The following is an 18,100-nucleotide window of genomic DNA, read 5'->3' on the forward strand; positions in this document are numbered from 1 at the left end:
TCTGTCGATCGCCCAGCCGACCGTCGTAGCTCGTCGCAGATCACCCAGCCGATCATCGCAGCTCGTCCGCCTCTGCCTCCGCTCGGCTGCCGTTGCCTCCGCCTTTGCCTCTTTCTTATTCTTCTTCTTCTTCTTTCTTTCTTTCTTTCTTCTTCTTCTTCTAATTGAACAAAAAAAAAAAAAAAATCAAAGCGACGAAACGACGTCGTTTTTGAATTTGGGGGATTCGGGGGCCTCTATTTCGAGGTACCAATCACTTCTGTTTTTTAAATTCAAAACACAACTGCACACTCAAATCATAAACAAACACATAACTCCAAACTCAATTCAAAAATTATTTTTAAAACTCATAACTAAACACATAACTCAAAACTCAAAACTCAATTCAAAAACTTTTTAATCAAAATATTTTTTTTATTTTTTTATTTTATTGAAAAATAATTTTATATGGCCATCTAAAATTTTTTGAAATTAAAAAAAAAAATTAAATAATTTTAAAAATAAATCAAGATTTTAAAACATAAAATAAAAAAATATTTTTTAAAATTTTTCTTTAAATAAAATTTTAAAAAGAATTTAGTTATGAGTTTTAAAAATAATTTTAAATTAAATTTTGAGTTAGGTGTTTAGTTGCACATTTGGAAAAGAATTTTGAATTTTTTTTATTCGAATTACAATTTTAAAAGAGTTTAGTTATTAGAATTTTTATTAGAATTTTGAGGGTAGGGTTTGGTTACTAGCCAACAACGGCTATATTCACCACCGCCAACAAACCAAACAGAGCCAACAAACCAAACAGAGCCCAACGGCTCTTTATTACACTGAGGCATCACCGTCTGCCTCCATACATGTAGAATGATCTATCCTCATCCTCTCCCTCTACCTCTCACTCCTCAAACCCTTCTCCCTTCTCTCCTCCATGATCGAAACATCTCTCACTCTCTCAGTCTGTCTCCCTCTCACTCTCTCACTCTCTAACTCTGTCTCCCTCATCTGAAACCACTCCCCCTTCTCCTCTATGGTTGTTGATGTGGATCGGTCTCTCCTTTCTCTCCTCTATGATCGAAACCTCTCTCTCTCTAAGTCTGTCTCCCTCTCATTCACTCACTCTCCCACTCTGTCTCCATTTTCTGAAATCACACCCCATTCTCCTCCATCATCGAAACCCCTCTCTGACCCTCTCACTCTCTCACACTCGGTCTCCTTCTCAGTCTCTCACTGTGTGATGTGGATCGAAACCCCCCTTTTGGTTGTTGATGTGGATCGGTGATCGTGGTTGCTGATGTGGATCGGTGATCGTGGTTGTTGATGTAGATCGGTGATCGGTGATCGAAACCCCTCCATGGTATTTTTTTTTTCCAAATTTTCTTAATTATTTTTTGTGATTGATTTTTGTTCATCTGATTTTCATATCATATCTGTCTTCTTATCTGTCTCAATTTCATCCATATCTTCATTCATATCTTCATATCTGTCACTGTCACAATTTCATCAATATCTGTCTCAATTTCTTTATATCTGTCTCAATTTCATTCATATCTTAATGTTCATATCTGAATTTCTTCATATCTGTCTTCGTATTTGACTGAGATTTGGTGATAAATGAATTAAAAAAAATAAAATAAAATAAAATTTGAGAAACTGAATTTGGGTTTGTCTCAATTTCATTCTGAAATTTGTTTTCATCTCAAAATTGGGTTTGATTTTGAAAAATGGGTTCCCTACTGTTTAAATTCTTTTGTATTCAACTGAATTTGGTGCCAAATTGCTGTTCATTTTTGCTGATTTGGCAAGCTTGGCAGCTGCTATTTCGCTTGCCATATTTGACAACACATATGGCATCTGTCTCTCTCTCTCTCTGTCTCTCCTTTGCGGTGTTAAAGTGATTCAAGAAGCAGGCATGTTGGGTTGTTATTGTTTTCTGTAATTGGGGCCTTTTCACTTTCTTGTTTTCAATTAGCTTTTCAGGGGTTAGAAATCTATGGTGATTGAAACTTATTGACACAGTTTGTTGCAAACTGAATCCATTATCAAGAACTGTTTCTATTTATATTTCTATTTCAATCTTTTTCTTCCAAAATCGTTTCTTCGAAACTGCAGATATTGAATTTTCAGATTTCTTTCTTTATGCACCAATATATTTAGGACTGTACACAACTTTTGTCACTTTCTCTTTTATTGTTACAATCTTGTTCATGTATAATATCGATATGTTTCTTCTGGAATATAACATCAATTTTAGATACCCTTTTCTATTTCTGATAATCAAATATGTTTGGCTGAACTTTGTTTGGATGATGAATTTGTGGAGGGAAATATATATATATATATATATATAAAACTTTTTCCATTGCTTTTCTTGTTTCCTGTACAAATTTCTGCGTGAATTCAAGATCCAAACACAGCAGACCATGAATTATATTTTCATATTTATTCGCATTCATAAATCATGTTTGATAACTTTTGGGAATCATAGTGTTTGTACTTGTGAAATTCAGTTTGCTTTTATTTGGAATTTTTTTACTGGAAAATAATTGTGTTGTGACAAATTTAATGGAGGAACCCAATTTGTCAAACTTGATTAAGGCATTATTATAAGTTGTATAAAGATCCCTAGGGAAAATCTAAAAAAGGCTCTGTTTTCGTCCAAAGGAGAAAATAGTCAATTTAGAAAAGATGAATCGTGGGTTACTCCATTTGGTGCACTTTAGTAGAAGCTGCATTGTTTGACTTCCATTGGTCCCTTAAAGTATAAGTTAACTTTTTATAATGAAAATTTTGCATTAGGCAGCAATTTGCAACAGCATTGAGTGCCACATTGGAGCTAAATATAACAGTATTTAGTGTTGGGCATGTTTTGTGAAGCTTTTTACGAGTTGAAAGTTATTATTAAAAAAATTAAGCTAAAAATACCCATGTCCCAACTTCCCAGTAAACAATTTTTTTTATAGCTTTTTTTGTCACATAAACTATAACCAGATGCTGTAACAAACATACTCTGACACAAATTTCTAAAATAAAAAAAACTATAAGAAGCATCAATAAATTGCACCAAGAATGGGCATGGCCGTTGTACCCCAGTTCACTACATGGGAGATTGGTGTCATGTAGTTGGTGAGCCAATTTTCTACCTTTGCTAAGGAAACATAAAATAATTGAGAAAAAAATTATTATGCTGAATGGTGGGAGATACATGATAAGTTATGTCCAATTATTTTGAATTGATCATTGCAGAATGTCTTTGAAATGGGATAATGTTAAAGTGGGACCACTTGGGGATATGAAACCTTAGGATCATGAGATGTGTAAGGCTTGCACAAAGATGATGATTGTTATCTCTTTCTGATATATTTTTATCTCTTTTGTTTCTTCCAAATAATGACCTTTTTTGGTCAGGAAATAATATCTTTTGAATTGTGAAAGATGATTTTAAATGATTATAATACCTTTCTATGCATAAGTTGTTGACTTTCTATTTTCTATTTTTATTTTTTTTTGCTTCAGATAGATTCACTCAGTTAGGCAAGTTTTTCTTGTTTGGACCTTCAAACAATGTACCTTGGTGGTTATACTGCAGAAGTAACAAACCTATCTCCTAGAGCGACGGAGAAGGTTGTTTATGAGTTCTTTGCTTACTGTGGTGAAGTTGAACATGTGGAGATCATCAGGTAGTTCTCAACTACTCTGTTTCTGGTTGCTGGATTTGAATCTGCTGTGTAGTTCTTACTGTAATTTGATCTTCTTTCCTTTTTCAAACTTCTTGGAAATTAGTTCTTTTCATGAAAGGTCAAATTTTTGATATTATTGATGTTTAGTTGTCCATTAAAAAGTTTATGCTTATTGGGTAATAAATTCATTCATAATTAATGTCTCCGAAATATTCCTTTTACAAGTAGAAGCATGTGGATAAAGTTGAAGATATTACTTGGCTTATCAAACCAAATCTTATGGTACCAATATGTATCTCAAATCAAACGATTCTGGTGCGATTCCTATTTCCTTGTGCGCTTCTAGCTTCCAACTTATATTTACTATTCTTGTATAGGTATTTTTATCACCACAACGAAATAATTGTTGTATTTTGTGTCATATAAATTAAGTTCTGCCCTCAAAGTTGTCTTTTATGGAGCCGTGTGTGACTTTAATTTGATTATCCACTTTTCCCATTCTGAATTATAAAATCCAGTAAACATATTTTGTTGTTGGTAAGCAATATTGATTATCCTTGGACCCTTCCGAGGTGTTTGGGGCATTTTCCGGTCCTTCTCGTGACTGTTACACGGTTTTGGCCCGCCCCCGGTGGTCCTATTTCCAAGCTTAAGTGTCGAAAAAGTGTCTCTTTCTAACTAAGTTTTCAAACTGGGAGTCCCGTTCTTGTTCCGTAATTTTCACAACTCGCGTTGGTCACTCCCAATGTGTTTGAGGTGTTCCCGGCCCTTCTTGCGACTGTTACATGATTTTGGCCCCCTGATGGCCTACTTCCAAGTTTAAGTATTAGAAAAGTGTATTTTCCGACCTAGTTTTCAAATCGGGAGTCCCGTGCCTCTTCGTTAAGTTTTCACAACTCAAATTAGTCCCTCCTGAGATGTTCGAGGTGTTCCCCGGGCCTTCTCGTGACTGTTACATGATTTTGGCACGCCGAGACCCATTCTCAAGCTTAAGTTTGAAAATAGTACCTTTCCCACCTCGTTTTCAAACCGGAAGTCCCGCGCTAGTTCCGTAAGTTTCCACAACTTACATTGGTTTCTCCCGAGGTGTTCCATGGGCCTTCTCGGTACTGTTACAGGATTTTGGGGGGACCCCGATGGCCTATTTTCAAACTTAAGTGTTTAGGAAGTGCATTTTTTGACTTAGTTTTCAAACCGGGGGTCCCATGCGAGTTCCGTAACTTTTCACAACTTGCGTTGGTCCCTCCCTAGGTGTTTAAAGCGGTGTTCCCCGGACCTTCTCTTGACTGTCACACGATTTTGGCCCCTCGATGGACTATTTTCAAGCTAAGGTGCGAGAAAAGTGCCGTTTTGGACTTGGTTTTCCAACCCGGAGTCCCGTGCGAGTTCCGTAAGTTTTCACAACTTATATTGGTCCCTCCTGGGGTGTTTGGGGCATTTCCCGGTCCTTCTCGTGACTGTTACACGGTTTTGGCCCCCCCCGGTGGTCCTATTTCCAAGCTTAAGTGTGGAAAAAGTGTCTCTTTCCAACTTAGTTTTCAAACCAGGAGTCCCGTGCTAGTTCCGTAAGTTTCACAACTCGCGTTGGTCACTCCCGAGGTGTTTGAGGTGTTTCCGGCCCTTCTTGTGACTGTTACATAATTTTCCCACCCTGATGGCCTAGTTTTCAAATCGGGAGTCCCGTGCCTCTTCGTTAAGTTTTCACGACTCAAATTGGTCCCTCCTGAGATGTTCGAGGTGTTTCCCGGGCCTTCTCGTGATTGTTACACGATTTCGGCCCGTCGAGGCCTATTCTCAAGCTTAAGTGTGAAAATAGTACCTTTTCCCACCTCGTTTTCAAACCGGAAGTCCCGCGCTAGTTCGGTAAGTTTTCACAACTTACATTGGTTTCTCTCGAGGTGTTGGAGTGTTCCACGGGCCTTCTCGGGACTGTTACAGGATTTTAGGATTTCTCGATGGCCTATTTTCAAACTTAAGTGTTTAGGAAATGCATTTTCTTACTTAGTTTTCAAACCGGGAGTCCCATGCGAGTTCCGTAAGTTTCCACAACTCGCGTTGGTCCCTCCCTAGGGGTTTAAAGCAGTGTTCCCCAGACATTCTCTTGACTGTCACCCGATTTTGGCCCCCCGATAGACTATTTTCGTGCTTCCATTTGAGAAAACAACTCGCTAGTTCTGTAAGTTTTCACAACTTACATTGGTCCCTCCCGGGGTGTTCGACGTGTTCCCCGGGTCTTCTCGTGACTGTTACACGATTTTGGTCCTCGACGGCTTATTTTCGAGCTTAAGTGTGAAAAAAGTGCATTTTTTGATTTAGTTCTCAAACCGAGAGTCTCGTGCTAGTTCTGTAAGTCTCCGCAACTTACCTTGGACCCTCCCGAGGTGTTTGGGGCATTTCCCGATCCTTCTTGTGATTGTTACATGGTTTTGGCCCCCCCCGGGTGGTACTATTTCCAAGCGTAAGTGTGAAAAAAGTGTCTCTTTCCAACTTAGTTTTCAAACCAGGAGTTCCGTGCTAGTTCCGTAAGTTTTCACTACTCGCGTTGGTCACTCCCGAAGAGTTTGAGGTGTTCCCGACCTTTCTTGCGACTGTTACATGATTTTCGCCCCCTGATGGCCTACTTCCAAGCTTAAGTGTTAGAAAAGTGTATTTTCCGATATAGTTTTCAAATCGGGAGCCCCGTGCCTCTTCGCTAAATTTTCACAACTCAAATTGGTCCCTCTTGAGATGTTCAAGGTGTTCCCTGGGCCTTCTCGTGACTGTTACACGATTTTGGCCCACCGAGGCCTATTCTCAAGCTTAAGTGTGAAAATAGTACCTTTTCCCATCTCGTTTTCAAACCGGAAGTCCCGCGCTAGTTCGGTAAGTTTCCACAACTTACATTGGTTTCTCTCGAGGTGTTAAAGGTGTTCCACGGGCCTTCTCGGGACTGTTACAGGATTTTGGGGGCCCCCGATGGCCTATTTCCAAACTTAAGTGTTTTAGGAAGTGCATTTTCTTACTTAGTTTTCAAACCAGGAGTCTCATGCGAGTTCCGTAAGTTTCCACAACTCGCGTTGGTCCCTCCCTAGGTGTTTAAAGCAGTGTTCCTCGGACCTTCTCTCTTGACTGTCACCCGATTTTGGCCCCCGATGGACTATTTCGTGCTTAGGTTTGAGAAAAGTACCGTTTCGGACTTAGTTTTCAAACCGGGAGCCCCGCTGTAAGTTTTCACAACTTACATTGGTCCCTCCCGGGGTGTTCGACGTGTTCCCCGGGCCTTCTCGTGACTGTTACACGATTTTGGCCCCCGACGGCTTATTTTTTAGCTTAAGTGTGAAAAAAGTGCATTTTTTGATTTAGTTCTCAAACCGAGAGTCCCGTGCTAGTTCCGTAAGTCTCCGCAACTTAGCTTGGACCCTCCCGAGGTGTTTGGGGCATTTCCCGGTCATTCTCGTGACTGTTACACGGTTTTGGCCACGCCGGTGTTCCTATTTCGAAGCTTAAGTGTGGAAAAAGTGTCTCTTTCTAACTTAGTTTTCAAACCGGGAGTCCCGTGCTAGTTCCGTAAGTTTTCATAACTCGCGTTGGTCACTCCCGAGGTGTTTAAGGTGTTCCCCCCTTCTTGCGACTGTTACATGATTTTGGCACCCCGATGGCCTACTTCCAAGCTTAAGTGCTAAAAAAGTGTATTTTTCGACCTAGTTTTCAAATCGGGAGTCTCGTGCCTGTTCGTTAAGTTTTCACAACTCAAATTGGTCCCTCCTGAGATGTTCGAGGCGTTCCCCTGGCCTTCTCGTGACTGTTACACGATTTCGGCCCGCCGAGGACTATTCTCAAACTAAAGTGTGAAAATAGAACTTTTGCCGACCTAGTTTTCAAACCCTGAGTCCCGCGCTAGTTCCATAAGTTTCCCCAACTTACATCGGTTTCTCCCGAGGTGTTGGAGGTGTTCCACGGGCCTTCTCGGGACTGTTACAGGATTTTGGGGGCCCCCGATGGCCTATTTTCAAACTTAAGTGTTTGGGAAGTACATTTTTTGACTTAGTTTTCAAACCAGGATTCCCATGCGAGTTCCGTAAGTTTCCACAAGTCGCGTTGATCCCTCCCTAGGTGTTTGCGGTGTTCCCCGGACCTTCTCTTGACTGTCACATGATTTAGGCCTCCCGATGGACTATTTTCAAGCTTAGGTGCAAGAAAAGTGCCGCTTCGGACTTAGTTTTCAAACCGAGAGTCCCGTGCTTGTTCCGTAAGTTTTCACAACTTATATTGGTCCCTCCCAGGGTGTTTGACGTGTTCCGCGGGCCTTCTCGTGACTGTTACACGATTTTGGCCCCCGACGGCTTATTTTCGAGCTTAAGTGTGAAAAAAGTGCATTTTTTGATTTAGTTCTCAAACCGAGAGTCCCGTGCTAGTTCCATAAGTCTCCGAAACTTACCTTGGACCCTCCCAAGGTGTTTGGGGCATTTCCCGGTACTTATCGTGACCGTTACACGGTTTTGGCACCCCCGGTTGTCCTATTTCCAAGCTTAAGTGTGGAAAGTGTCTCTTTCCAACTTAGTTTTCAAACCAGGAGTCCCGTGCTAGTTCCGTAAGTTTTCACAACTCGCGTTGGTCACTCCCGAGGTGCTTAAGGTGTTCCCCTTCTTGCGACTGTTACATGATTTTGGCACCCCGATGGCCTACTTCTAAGCTTAAGTGTTAGAAAAGGGTATTTTCCGACCTAGTTTTTAAATCTCTGTTCGTTAAGTTTTCACAACTCAAATTGGTCCCTTCTGAGATGTTCTCAAGCTTAAGTGTGAAAATAGTACCTTTTCCCACCTCGTTTTCGAACCAGAAGTCCCGCGGTAGTTCCGTAAGTTTTCACAACTTACATTGGTTTTCTCCCAAGGTGTTGGAGGTGTTCACGGGCCTTCTCGAGACTGTTAGAGGATTTTGGGAGGGCCCCTATGGCCTATTTTCAAACTTAAGTGCTTAGGAAGTGCATTTTTTGACTTAGTTTTCAAACCGGGGTCCCATGCGAGTTCCATAACTTTCAACAACTCGCGTTGGTTCCTCCTTAGGTGTTTAAAGCGGTGTTCCCCGGACCTTCTCTTGACTGTCACACCATTTTGGCCCCCCGATGGACTATTTTCAAGCTAAGGTGCGAGAAAAGTGCCGTTTTGGACTTTGTTTTCCAACTGGGAGTCCCGTGCGAGTTCCGTAAGTTTTCACAACTTACATCGGTCCCGCCCGGGGTGTTCGACGTGTTCCCCGGGCCTTCTCGTGACTGTTACACGATTTTGGCCCCCGACGACTTATTTTCGAGCTTAAGTGTGAAAAAAGTGCATTTTTTCATTTAGTTCTCAAATCGAGAGTCTCGTGCTAGTTCGCTCTTCGCAACTTACCTTGGACCCTCCCGAGGTGTTTGGGGCATTTTTCGGTCCTTCTCGTGATTGTTACACGGTTTTGGCTCCCCCCGGTGGTCCTATTTCCAAGCTTAAGTGTGGAAAAAGTGTCTCTTTCCAACTTAGTTTTCAAACCGGGAGTCCTGTGCTAGATCCGTAAGTTTTCACAACTCACGTTGGTCACTCCCGAGGTGTGTGAGGTGTTCCCGGCCCTTCTTGCGACTGTTACATGATTTTGGTCTCCTGATGGCCTACTTCCAAGCTTAAGTGTTAGAAAAGTGTATTTTCCGACCTAGTTTTCAAATCGGGAGTCCCGTGCCTCTTCATTAAGTTTTCACCACCGAAATTGGTCCCTCCTGAGATGTTTGAGATGTTCCCCAGGCCTTCTTGTGATTGTTACACGATTTCGGCCAGCCGAGAACTATTCTCAAGCTTAACTGTGAAAATAGTACCTTTTCCCACCTCGTTTTCAAACCGGATGTCCTGCGCTAGTTCCGTAAGTTTCTACAACTTAAATTGGTTTCTCTCGAGGTGTTGGAGGTGTTCCACGGGCCTTCTCGGGACTGTTACAGGATTTTGGGGGCCCCCGATGGCATATTTTCAAACTTAAGTGTTTAGGAAGTGCATTTTCTTACTTAGTTTTCAAATCGGGAGTCCCATGCAAGTTCCGTAAGTTTCCACAACTCGCGTTGGTCCCTCCCTAGGTGTTTAAAGCAGTGTTCCCCGGACCTTCTCTTGATTGTCACACGATTTTGGCCCCCCGATGGACTATTTTCATGCTTAGGTTTCAGAAAAGTACCGCTTCGGACTTAGTTTTCAAACTGGGAGCCCCGTGCTAGTTCTATAAGTTTTCACAACTTACATTGGTCCCTCCCGGGGTGCTTGACGTGTTCCCCGGGCCTTCTCGTGACTGTTACACGATTTTGGCCCCCGATGGCTTATTTTCGAGCTTAAGTGTGAAAAAAGTGCATTTTTTTATTTAGTTCTCAAACCGAGAGTCTCGTGCTAGTTCTGTAAGTCTCCGCAACTTACCTTGGACCCTCCCGAGGTGTTTGGGGCATTTCTCGGTCCTTCTCGTGACTGTTACACAGTTTTGGCCCGCCCCGGTGGTACTATTTCCAAGCGTAAGTGTGAAAAAAGTGTCTCTTTCCAACTTAGTTTTCAAACCGGGAGTCCCGTGCTAGTTCCGTAAGTTTTCACAACTCGCGTTGGTCACTCCCGAGGTGTTTAAGGTGTTCCTGGCCCTTCTTGCGACTGTTACATGATTTTGGCACCCCGATGGCCTACTTCCAAGCTTAAGTGTTAGAAAAGTGTATTTTCCGACCTAGTTTTCAAATCGGGAGTCTCGTGCCTGTTCGTTAAGTTTTCACAACTCAAATTTGAAAACTAGGTCGGAAAATGCACTTTTCTACTTAAGCTTGGAAGTAGGCCATCGGGAGGCCAAAATCATGTGACAGTCGCAAGAAGGGCCGGGAACACCTCAAACACCTCGGGAGTGACCAACGCGAGTTGTGAAAACTTACGGAACTAGCGCGGGACTCCTGGTTTGAAAACTAAGTTGGAAAGAGACACTTTTTCCATACTTAAGCTTGGAAATAGGACCACCGGGGGTGCCAAAACCGTGCAACAGTCACGAGAAGGACCGGGAAATGCCCCAAACACCTCGAGAGGGTCCAAGGTAATTTTCGGAGACTTACGGAACTAGCATAGGACTCTCGGTTTGAGAACTAAATCAAAAAATGCACTTTTTTCACATTTAAGCTCGAATAGTCCCGTGCCTATTCGTTAAGTTTTCATAACTCAAATTGGTCTCTCCTGATATGTTCGAGGTGTGCCTTCTCGTGACTGTTACACGATTTCGGCTCGTTGAGGATTATTCTAAAACCTAAGTGTGAAAATAGTACCTTTTCCGACCTAGTTTTCAAACCCGAAGTCCCGCGCTAATTCCGTAAGTTTCCACAACTTACATTGGTTTCTCCTGAGCTATTGGAGGTGTTCCACGGGCCTTCTCCTGACTGTTACAAGATTTTGGGGGGCCCCCGAAGGCCTATTTTCAAACTTAAGTGTTTAGGAAGTGCATTTTTTGACTTAGTTTTCAAATCGGGTGTCCCATGCGAGTTCCGTAGTGAAACTTGCGTTGGCTCCTCCCTAGGTGTTTGCGGTGTTCCCCAGACCGTCTCTTGACTGTCACATGATTTTGGCCCCCCGATGGACTATTTTCACGCTTAAGTGCGAGAAAAGTGCCGTTTCGGACATAGTTTTCAATCCGGGAGTCCCGTGCTAATTCCGTAAGTTTTCACAACTTACCTTGGACCCTTCCAAGGTGTTTGGGGCATTTCCCGGTACTTCTCGTGACTGTTACACGGTTTTGGCACCCCCGGTTGTCCTATTTCCAAGCTTAAGTGTGGAAAGTGTCTCTTTCCAACTTAGTTTTCAAACCAGGAGTCCCGTTCTAGTTCCGTAAGTTTTCACAACTCGCGTTGGTCACTCCCGAGGTGTTTGAGGTGTTCCCGGCCCTTTTTGAGACTGTTACATGATTTTGGCCCCCCGATGGCCTACTTCCAAGCTTAAGCGTTAGAAAAGTGTATTTTCCGACCTAATTTTCAAATCGGGAGTCACGTGCCTGTTCGTTAAGTTTTCACAACGCAAATTGGTCCCTCCTGAGATGTTCGAGGTGGGCCTTCTTGTAACTGTTACATGATTTCGGCCCGCCAAGAACTATTCTCAAGCTTAAGTGTGAAAATAGTACCTTTTCCAACCTCGTTTTCAAACCGGAAGTCCCGCGCTAGTTCCTTAATTTTCCACAACTTACATTGGTTTCTCCCGAGGTGTTAGAGGTATTCCACGGGCCTTCTCGGGACTGTTACTGGATTTTAGGGCACCCCCGATGGCCTATTTTCAAAGTTAAATGTTTTGGAAGTGCATTTTTTTACTTAGTTTTCAAACCGAGAGTCCCATGCGAGTTTCGTAAGCTTCCACAACTCCCTCCCTAGGTGTTTAAAGCAGTGTTCCCCAGACCTTCTCTTGACTGTCACGCGATTTTGGGCCCCCCCCCGATGGACTATTTTTAAGCATAGGCGCGAGAAAAGTGCCGTTTCGGACTTAGTTTTCAAACCGGGAGTCCGGTGCTAGTTCCGTAAGTTTTCACAACTTACATTGGTCCCTCCCGGTGTGTTTGACGTGTTTCCCGGGCCTTCTCGTGACTATTACACGATTTTGGCCCTCGACGGCTTATTTTCGAGCTCAAGTGTGAAAAAAGTGCATTTTTTGATTTAGTTCTCAAACCGAGAGTCCCGTGCTAGTTCCGTAAGTCTCCGCAACTTACCTTGGACCCTCCCGAGGTGTTTGGGGCATTTCCCGATCCTTCTCGTCACTGTTACACGGTTTTGGCCACCCCGGTGTTCCTATTTCCAAGCTTAAGTGTGGAAAAAGTATCTCTTTCTAACTTAGTTTTCAAACCGGGAGTCCCGTGCTAGTTTCGTAAGTTTTCACAACTTACATCGGTAGGGCCCTTGGTGTTCGACGTGTTCCCTGGGCCTTCTCGTGACGATTACATGATTTTGGCCCCCGACGGCTTATTTTCAAGCTTAAGTGTGAAAAAAGTGCATTTTTTGATTTTGTTCTCAAACCGAGAGTCTCGTGCTAGTTCCGTAAGTCTCCTTTTCTGACCTAGTTTTCAAATCGGGAGTCCCGTGCCTCTTCATTAAATTTTACAACTGAAATTAGTCCCTCCTGAGATGTTCGAGGTGTTCCTTCTCGTGATTGTTACACGATTTCGGCCCGCCGAGAACTATTCTCAAGCTTAAGTGTGAAAATAGTACCTTTTCCCACCTCGTTTTCAAACCGGAAGTCCCGCGCTAGTTCCGTAAGTTTTTACAACTTAAATTGGTTTCTCTCGAGGTGTTGGAGGTGTTCCCACGGGCTTGCTTGGGACTGTTACAGGATTTTGGGGGCCCCTGATGGCATATTTTCATACTTAAGTGTTTAGGAAGTGCATTTTCTTACTTAGTTTTCAAACCGGGAGTCCCATGCGAGTTCCGTAAGTTTTCACAACTCGCGTTGGTCCCTCCCTTGGTGTTTAAAGCAGTGTTTCCCGGACCTTCTTTTGACTGTCAGACAATTTTGGCCCCCCGATGGACTATTTTCATGCTTAGGTTTGAAAAAAGTACCGTTTCGGACTTAGTTTTCAAACTGGGAGCCCGTGCTAGTTCTATAAGTTTTCACAACTTACATTGGTCCCTCCCGGGATGCTTGACGTGTTCCCCGGGCCTTCTCGTGACTGTTACACGATTTTGGCCCCCGACGGATTAGCTTAAGTGTGAAAAAAGTGCATTTATTGATTTAGTTCTCAAACCGAGAGTCCCGTGCTAGTTCCGTAAGTCTCTGCAACTTACCTTGGACCCTCCGAGGTGTTTGGGGCATTTTTCGGTCCTTCTCGTCACTGTTACACGGTTTTGGCCACCCCGGTGTTCCTATTTCCAAGCTTAAGTGTGAAAAAAGTGTCTCTTTCTAACTTAGTTTTCAAACCGGGAGTCCCGTGCTAGTTCCGTAAGTTTTCATAACTCGCGTTGGTCACTACCGAGGTGTTTAAGGTGTTCCCGGCCCTTCTTGCGACTGTTACATGATTTTGGCACCCCGATGGCCTACCTCCCAAGCTTATGTGTCTGACCTAGTTTTCAAATGGGGAGTCTCGTGCCTGTTCGTTAAGTTTTCACAACTCAAATTGGTCCCTCCTGAGATGTTCGAGGAGGCCTTCTCGTGACTGTTACACGATTTCGGCCCGCCGAGGACTATTCTCAAACTTAAGTGTGAAAATAGTACCTTTTCCGACCTAGTTTTCAAACTCTGAGTCCCGCGCTAGTTCCATAAGTTTCTCCAACTTACAATGGTTTCTCCCGAGGTGTTGGAGGTGTTCCACGGGCCTTCTCGGGACTGTTACAAGATTTTGGGGGGCCCCCGATGGCCTATTTTCAAACTTAAGTGTTTAGGAAGTGCATTTTTTGACTTAGTTTTCAAACCAGGATTCTCATGCGAGTTCCGTAAGTTTCCACAAGTCGCGTTGATCCCTCCCTAGGTGTTTGCGGTGTTCCCCGGACCTTCCCTTGACTGTCACACGATTTTTAGGCCCCCCGATAGACGAAGCTTAGGTGCGAGAAAAGTGTCGCTTCGGACTTAGTTTTCAAACCGGGAGTCCCGTACTAGTTCTGTAAGTTTTGACAACTTACATTGGTCCCTCCCGTGGTGTTTGACGTGTTCCGCGGGCCTTCTCGTGACTGTTACACGATTTTGGCCCCCCGACGGTTTATTTTCGAGCTTAAGTGTGAAAAAAGTCAATTTTTTGATTTAGTTCTCAAACCGAGAGTCCCGTGCTAGTTCCGTAAGTCTCCACAACTTACCTTGGACCCTCCCGAGGTGTTTGGGGAATTTCCCGGTCCTTCTCGTCACTGTTACCCTATTTTGGCCACCCCGGTGTTCCTATTTCCAAGCTTAAGTGTGGAAAAAGTGTCTCTTTCTAGCTTAGTTTTCAAGCTGGGAGTCCCGTGCTAGTTCCGTAAGTTTCCACAACTCGCGTTGGTCACTCCCGAGGTGTTTAAGGTGTTCCCGGGCCCTTCTTGCGACTGTTATATAATTTTGGCACCCCGATGGCCTCCAAGCTTAAATGTTAGAAAAGTGTATTTTCCGACCTAGTTTTCAAATCGGGAGTCTCGTGCCTGTTCGTTAAGTTTTCACAACTCAAATTTAAAAACTAGGTCGGAAAATGCACTTTTCTAACACTTAAGCGTGGAAGTAGGCCATCGGGAGGCCAAAATCATGTGACAGTCGCAAGAAGGGCCGGGAACACCTCAAACACCTCGGAAGTGACCAACGCGAGTTGTGAAAACTTACGAAACTAGCACGGGACTCCTGGTTTGAAAACTAAGTTGGAAAGAGACATTTTTTCCACACTTAAGCTTGGAAATAGGGCCACCGGGGGTGCCAAAACTGTGCAACAGTCACGTGAAGGACCGGAAAATGCCCTAAACACCTCGGGAGGGTCCAAGGTAATTTTCGGAGACTTACGGAACTAGTACAGGACTCTCGGTTTGAGAACTAAATCAAAAAATGCACTTTTTTCACACTTAAGTGTTAGAAAAAGTTTATTTTCCGATGGTCTACTTCCAAGCTTAAGTGTTAGAAAAGTGTATTTTCCGACCTAGTTTTCAAATCGGGAGTCTCGTGCCTGTTCGTTAAGTTTTCACAACTCAAATTGGTCCCTCTTGAGATGTTCGAGGTGTTCCCCAGGCCTTCTCGTGACTGTTACACGATTTCGGCCCGCCAAGGACTATTCTTAAACTTAAGTGTGAAAATAGTACTTTTTCCGACCTAGTTTTCAAACTCCCGAGGTATTGTTTCACGGTACTGTAACAGGATTTTGGGGGGGCCCCGATGGCCTATTTTCAAACTTAAGTGTTTAGGAAGTGCATTTTTTAACTTAGTTTTCAAACCGGGATTCCCATGCGAGTTCCGTAAGTTTTCACAAGTCGCGTTGGTCCGTCCCTAGGTGTTTACGGTGTTCCCCGGACGTCTTGACTGTCACACGATTTTGGCCCCCCGATGAACTATTTTCAAGCTTAGGTGCGAGAAAAGTGCCGCTTCGGACTTAGTTTTCAAACCAGGAGTCCTGTGCTAGTTCCGTAAGTTTTCACAACTTACATTGGTCCCTCCTGGGGTGTTTGACGTGTTCCGCGGGCCTTCTCGTGACTGTTACACGATTTTGGCTCCCGACGGCTTATTTTCGGGCTTAAGTTTGTAAAAAGTTCATTTCTTGATTTAGTTCTCAAACCGAGAGTCCCGTACAAGTTCCGTAAGTCTACGCAACTTACCTTGGACCCTCCCGAGTTGTTTGGGGCATGTCTTGGTCCTTCTCGTGACTGTTGCACGGTTTTGGCACCCCCGGTGGTCCTCTTTCCAAGTTAGTTTTCAAACCGAGAGTCCCGTGCTAGTTCCGTAAGTTTTCGCGACTTGCGTTGGTCACTCCCGAGGTGTTTGATATGTTCCCGGCCCTTCTCTCGATTGTTACAAGATTTTGGCCCCCCGATGGCCTACTTCCAAGCTTAAGTGTTAGAAAAGTGCATTTTCCGACCTAGTTTTCAAATTTGAGTTGTGAAACAGTTTTCTAACACTTAAGCTTAAAAGTAGGCCATCGGGGGTCCGAAATCATGTAACAGTCGCAAGAAGGGTCGGGAACACCTCAAACATCTCGGGAGTGACCAATGCGAGTTGTGAAAACTTACGGAACTAGCACGGGAGTCCTGGTTTGAAAACTAAGTTGGAAAGAGACACTTTTTCCACACTTAAGCTTGGAAATAGGACCACTAAACCGTGCAACAGTCACGAGAAGAACCGGGAAATGCCCCAAACACCTCGGGAGGGTCCAAGGTAATTTTCGGAGACTTACGAAACTCGCACAGGACACTCGGTTTGAGAACTAAATCAAAAAATGCATTTTTTTCACACTTAAGCTCGAATAGTGCCGTGCCTATTCGTTAAGTTTTCATAACTCAAGTTGGTCCCTCCTGATATGTTCGATGTGTTCCCCGAGACTTCTCGTGACTGTTACACGATTTCGGCCCGCCGAGGACTATTCTAAAACTTAAGTGTGTGAAAATAGTACCTTTTTCGACCTAGTTTTCAAACCCGGAGTCCTGCGCTAATTCCGTAAGTTTTCACAACTTACATTGGTTTCTCCCGAGGTGTTGGAGGTGTTCCACGGGCCTTCTCGTGACTGTTACAGGATTTTGGAGGGCCCCCGATGGCCTATTTTCAAACTTAAGTGTTTAGGAAGTGCATTTTTTGACCTAGTTTTCAAACCAGGTGTCCCATGCGAGTTCCGTAAGTTTCCACAACTCGCGTTGGCCCCTCCCTAGGTGTTTGCGGTGTTCCTCGGACCGTCTCTTGACTGTCACATGATTTTGGCCCCCCGATGGACTATTTTCATGCTTAAATGCGAGAAAAGTGTCATTTCGGACTTAGTTTTCAATCCGGGAGTCCCGTGCTAGTTCCGTAAGTTCTCACAACTTACATTGGTCCCTGCCAGGATGTTTGACGCGTTCCCCGGGCATTCTCGTTGATGTTACACGATTTTGGCCCCCGATGGCTTATTTTCGAGCTTCAGTGTGAAAATAGTGCATTTTTTTTATTTAGTTCTCAAACCGAGAGTCCCGTGCTAGTTCCGTAAGTCTCCGAAACTTACCTTGGACCCTCCCAAGGTGGCCATTTCCTCGTACTTCTCGTGACTGTTACACGGTTTTGGCACCGCCAGTTGTCCTATTTCCAAGCTTAAGTGTGGAAAGTGTGTCTCTTTCCAACTTAGTTTTCAAACCCGGTGTCCCGTGCTACTTCCGTAAGTTTTCACAACTCGCGTTGGTCACTCCCGAGGTGTTTGAGGTGTTCCCGGCTCTTTTTGCGACTGTTACATGATTTTGGCCCCCTGATGGCCTACTTCCAAGCTTAAGCGTTAGAAAAGTGTATTTTCCGACCTAATTTTCAAATCGGGAGTCGCGTGCCTGTTCGTTAAGTTTTCACAACTCAAATTGGTCCCTCCTGAGATGTTTGAGGTGTTCCCCGGGCCTTCTCGTAACTGTTACACGATTTCGGCCTGCCAAGAACTATTCTCAAGCTTAAGTGTGAAAATAGTACCTTTTTCAACCTCGTTTTCAAACCGGAAGTCCCGCGCTAGTTTTCTAATTTTCCACAACTTACATTGGTTTCTCCCGAGGTGTTAGAGGTGTTCCACGGGCCTTCTCGGGACTGTTACAGGATTTTAGGACGCCCCCGACTGCCTATTTTCAAACTTAAGTGTTTAGGAAATGCATTTTTTTACTTAGTTTTCAAACCGGGAGTCCCATGCGAGTTCCGTAAGTTTCCACAGGCCCTTGGTGTTCCCCGGACCTTCTCTTGACTATTACACGATTTTGGGCCCCCCCCGATGGACTATTTTTAAGCTTAGGTGCGAGAAAAGTGCCGTTTCGGACTTAGTTTTCAAACTGGGAGTCCGGTGCTTGTTCCGTAAGTTTTGACAACTTA

General features: G+C 43.8%; 1 pseudogene across 1 annotated transcript in view; it reads left to right on the forward strand.

Annotated features, from left to right (window-relative positions):
* The first annotated feature begins 785 nt into the window (after nt 1-785).
* Nucleotides 786-18,100, forward strand: part of LOC145789315 (ABC transporter C family member 12-like) — a 109,142-nt pseudogene continuing 91,827 nt past the window's right edge. The window contains exons 1-2 of the transcript XR_014337076.1: nt 786-1,345; nt 3,505-3,668. The product of XR_014337076.1 is annotated as an ABC transporter C family member 12-like (transcript). The remainder of the gene's footprint in view (nt 1,346-3,504; nt 3,669-18,100) is intronic.

Source organism: Camellia sinensis, chromosome 1 (genome assembly GCF_055761805.1).
Source record: "Camellia sinensis isolate YWXY chromosome 1, ASM5576180v1, whole genome shotgun sequence".
In the NCBI taxonomy this organism is placed as follows: Eukaryota; Viridiplantae; Streptophyta; class Magnoliopsida; order Ericales; family Theaceae; genus Camellia; species Camellia sinensis.